This window comes from Oncorhynchus keta, chromosome 30 (genome assembly GCF_023373465.1).
Source record: "Oncorhynchus keta strain PuntledgeMale-10-30-2019 chromosome 30, Oket_V2, whole genome shotgun sequence".
NCBI classification, from domain to species: domain Eukaryota; kingdom Metazoa; phylum Chordata; class Actinopteri; order Salmoniformes; family Salmonidae; genus Oncorhynchus; species Oncorhynchus keta.
In genome coordinates this window covers 30,259,585-30,264,584 of record NC_068450.1, presented here as the reverse complement: position 1 = coordinate 30,264,584, position 5,000 = coordinate 30,259,585, and the positions used below count along the sequence as shown (strand labels likewise).

At 45.9% G+C, this 5,000-nt stretch overlaps 1 protein-coding gene across 3 annotated transcripts in view; it reads right to left on the bottom strand.

Annotated features, from left to right (window-relative positions):
* Positions 1-5,000, bottom strand: part of LOC118363958 (serine/threonine-protein phosphatase 2A 55 kDa regulatory subunit B gamma isoform-like) — a 28,268-nt gene that overhangs the window by 12,461 nt on the left and 10,807 nt on the right. The window lies entirely within an intron of this gene.

Sequence of the window (5,000 nt, the reverse complement as noted above, 5' to 3'; positions counted from 1 at the left end):
AGGTGGGGTGGGATGAGATATATATATATATATATATATATATATATAGAGAGAGAGAGAGAGAGAGAGAGAGAGAGAGAGAGAGAGAGAGAGAGAGAGAGAGAGAGAGAGATGGGGTGAGTGAGATGGGAGAGAGAGAGAGAGAGAGAGAGATGGGGTGAGAGGGATGGGGTGAGATAGGAGAGAGAGAGAGAGAGAGAGAGATGGGGTAAGATTGGAGGGAGAGAGAGATGGGGTGAGATGGGGGAGAGAGAGAGAGAGAGAGAGAGAGAGAGAGAGAGAGGGAGAGGTGAGATGGGAGAGAGAGAATAGCTATTAGCAAACAGAACACAGATCAACATGCACCATCATTAACTATTCACTATCATCTGGTACTGTAAGCAGCATCACCCAACAATACAGTAAGTAAGCAAATGAATAAAAATGAACACATAACCCCCGCCCCCTCAAACCAGACATGTATCTAAAACACACCACAGCTACAGACTGAGTAGTGAAAAGTGGTGACTGAATGGTAAATATTGCTCTTTGATCTCTCCTAACCCTCCAATCATCTCCCCACATGTCTGAGACACTACAGGCCAGTCTAAGGAGGAGGCCTGTTTTAGCAGCCAGGGACCATCCTGTCAGATAGCATCTCCTACTTACAGCTGACTGATTAAATATTACATTACATTAAAGTGGTAATGATAGTCAATGGATTGCCTCCATGATTCAATATGTTAGAATGGATGCTGTCTCACATAACCAATGGCTCTATTGATAATAGATAACATTTCTATTTGATTAGATTTTTTTATTTTACATTTATTTAACCAGGTAGGCTAGTTGAGAACAAATTCTCATTTGCAACTGCTACCTGGCCAAGATAAAGCAAAGCAGTTTGACACACTCAACAACACAGAGTTACACATGGAGTAAACAAACATACAATCAATAATACAGTAGAAATGTCTATATACAGAATGTGCAAATGAGGTAAGGCAATAAATAGGCCATGGTGGCCAAGTAATTACAATATAGCAATTAAACACTGGAATGGTAGAATGTGCAGAAAATGACTGTGCAAGTAGAGATACTGGGGTGCAAAGGAGCAAAATAAATAAATAAATACAGTATGGGGATGAGGTAGATTGGATGGGCTATTTACAGATGGGCTATGTACGGGTGCAGTGATCTGTGAAATTCTCAATTATAGTGTATTTATCGCTGGTGACAGTGTTTCCTAGCCTCAGTGCAGTGGGCAGCTGGGAGGAGGTGTGATTATTCTCCATGGACTTTACAATGTCCCAGAACTTTTTTGAGTTTGTGCTACAGGATGCAAATTTCTAGTCTCAGCTTTCCTAACTGCCTGTGTATATTTGTTCCTAACTTCCCTGATAAGTAGCATATCACGGGGGCTGTTCGTTGTTATTAGGTCTGCTTATAAACTGTGATTAAACCATTACCAAATAGGTTAGTAACCATTAGTAAAGTGTGAATAAACCATGGTATTGATAATGATAACAGGAAGAAGTGGAGATGTGGAGTGGCAGGTTAGATCCAGCCTTTGAACCCTGCTGTGATCTGGCCTTAAGTAGTGAATGATGGGAGGAGGGAGACAATGAGTTGTGCTGAGTCTCTCTATCTCTAAGAGGGGACTGGGCAGGGTATTCCCGTGCAGGGGTTGCCATGGCAACAGGTTGAAGTGGTCTGTCCCTATCAGTAGCAGTCTGGTTCGTTAGGCAGGCAGTAGCAGTCTGGTTGGTGAGGCAGGCAGCAGCAGTCTGGTTGGTGAGGCAGGCAGTAGCAGTCTGGTTGGTGGGGCAGGCAGCAGCAGTCTGGTTGGTGAGGCAGGCAGTAGCAGTCTGGTTGGTGAGGCAGGCAGTAGCAGCAGAAGAAGAAATCATCAATCTGGGGTAAATAATGGGCCTGCCTTGCCTCGCCCACAAACATCCTAAATTAAACCTGAGGTGTGTTCAGTTCGTTTGAACGTTTGCTACGTTACAGAACGGTTTGTCCTGAAACGTTCCCCAAAACGTTATTGTACGTTCTTGAACAGTACAGTGGCTTGCGAAAGTATTCACCCCCTTGGCATTTTTCCTATTTTATTGCCTTAAAACCTGGAATTAAAATAGATTTTGGGGGGGTTTGTATCATTTGATTTACACAACATGTCTACTACTTTGAAGATGCAAAATATTTTTTATTGCGAAACAAACAAGAAATAAGACAAAAAAACAGAAAACTTGAGTGTGCATAACTACTTTTGCAAGGCACTGTATGTTTCCTCCCATTTGGTGGGTGTGGCGAGGTGTGGCTTGAAGCAATGAGTGGCGTATTTAAAAGTACAGTGACCATGCTGACAGCGTTCCCCAAACCCCAACCCAACCCCAACCCCAACCCCCTCCACGTTTATCAACTAGTCGTTCAGTACAGCACTGCTTCTGCCGCCACGGACACACGCTAAACACACAATCCTCACAGTACATACAGTGGGGCAAAAAAGTATTTAGTCAGCCACCAATTGTGCAAGTTCTCCCACTTAAAAATATGAGAGAGGCCTGTAAATTTCATCATAGGTACACTTCAACTATGACAAACAAAATGAGAAAAAAAATCCAGAAAATCACATTGTAGGATTTTTAATGAATTTATTTGCAAATTATGGTGGAAAATAAGTATTCTGACCAGGCTCATTATCTGACTACAGAGAACCAGTCGGATCGGCTAACTACCTAACTACAGAGAACCAGTCTGACCAGCTCATTATCTGACTACAGAGAACCAGTCGGATCGGCTAACTACCTAACTACAGAGAACCAGTCTGACCAGCTCATTATCTAACTACAGAGAACCAGTCTGACCGGCTCATTATCTAACTACAGAGAACCAGTCTGACCAGCTCATTATCTAACTACAGAGAACCAGTCTGACCAGCTCATTATCTAACTACAGAGAACCAGTCGAATCGGATAACTACCTAACTACAGAGAACCAGTCTGACCAGCTCATTATCTAACTACAGAGAACCAGTCTGACCGGCTCATTATCTAACTACAGAGAACCAGTCTGACCAGCTCATTATCTGACTACAGAGAACCAGTCTGACCGACTCATTATCTAACTACAGAGAACCAGTCTGACCGGCTCATTATCTAACTACAGAGAACCAGTCTGACCGACTCATTATCTAACTACAGAGAACCAGTCTGACCGGCTCATTATCTAACTACAGAGAACCAGTCTGACCGGCTCATTATCTAACTACAGAGAACCAGTCTGACCGACTCACTACCTAACTACAGGGAACCAGTCTGACCGGCTCATTATCTGACTACAGAGAACCAGTCTGACCGGCTCACTACCTAACTACAGAGAACCAGTCTGACCGGCTCATTATCTGACTACAGAGAACCAGTCTGACCGGCTCACTACCTAACTACAGAGAACCAGTCTGACCGGCTCATTATCTGACTACAGAGAACCAGTCTGACCGGCTCACTACCTAACTACAGAGAACCAGTCTGACCGGCTCATTATCTGACTACAGAGAACCAGTCTGACCGGCTCACTACCTAACTACAGAGAACCAGTCTGAATGACCCACTACCTAACTACAGAGAACCAGTCTGAGCACATATACACAGGCATCAGGCATGCACGCACACGTTGTCCACATACACACACATACATGTACGTACACACACACACACACACGTCCTTCACAAAAAAAAAAAAAAAACACACACACAGGCAAGTCTGTCCATCCCACACTTATCTTGACACCCAGAACCAAATCATGAGACTATTCACACACCAACACATACAGTAAAACACACACACACACAAACTGCTTGTGGGCTGATAAGGAGGGTGGAGGCGTCCTACTGTTCCAATTAGAGCCATCTCTGGTCTGGGTAAACATTGCTGCCAATATCACTCTCTGAACAGCATGGACAAATGAACCCCTAACAGGGGACGTGTGTGTGTGGGTGGGCATGTCGGGGTTGGGCCGTGTGTGTGTGGGTGGGCATGTCGGGGTTGGGACGTGTGTGTGTGGGTGGGCATGTCGGGGTTGGACCGTGTGTGTGTGGGTGGGCATGTCGGGGTTAGGCCGTGTGTGTGTGGGTGGGCATGTCGGGGTTGGGACGTGTGTGTGTGGGTGGGCATGTCGGGGTTGGACCGTGTGTGTGTGGGTGGGCATGTCGGGGTTGGGCCGTGTGTGTGGGTGGGCATGTCGGGGTTGGGACGTGTGTGTGTGGGTGGGCATGTCGGGGTTGGACCGTGTGTGTGTGGGTGGGCATGTCGGGGTTGGGCCGTGTGTGTGTGGGTGGGCATGTCGGGGTTGGGCCGTGTGTGTGTGGGTGGGCATGTCGGGGTTGGGCCGTGTGTGTGTGGGTGGGCATGTCGGGGTTGGGCCGTGTGTGTGTGGGTGGGCATGTCGGGGTTGGGCCGTGTGTGTGTGGGTGGGCATGTCGGGGTTGGGCCGTGTGTGTACATGTGTCTATGCACACACTCAATTACCCTACTAAAAAAAAAGGACATGTTGGGTGTGTGTCAGAAGGTTTTCAGGGAAGACAGCAGATAAGTGATCTGGGCGTGACACGGCAGGGTGATCCCAATACTCCAGAACACACAACAATGGAGCTAAACTACTGGGAACAAAATGCTTACACAATCTATGTGAGTGAGTGAGTGAGTGAGTGAGTGAGTGAGTGAGTGAGTGAGTGAGTGAGTGAGTGAGTGAGTGAGTGAGTGAGTGTACCAAACTATATGTGAACACTGCTCTGATATGTGATGTATACAGTATATACATTAAATCTATACCGTATCTATGCTGAATCCATATGATACAATATCAATTTATACACTATCCACATGAAGTATGGATGTAGATGTGTGTGCGACACTAGAGATAGTCCTCTGTCTTACAGCACTGACAATAGAGATAGTCCTCTGTCCCACAACACTGATACTAGAGATAGTCCTCTGTCTTACAGCACTGACACTAGAGATAG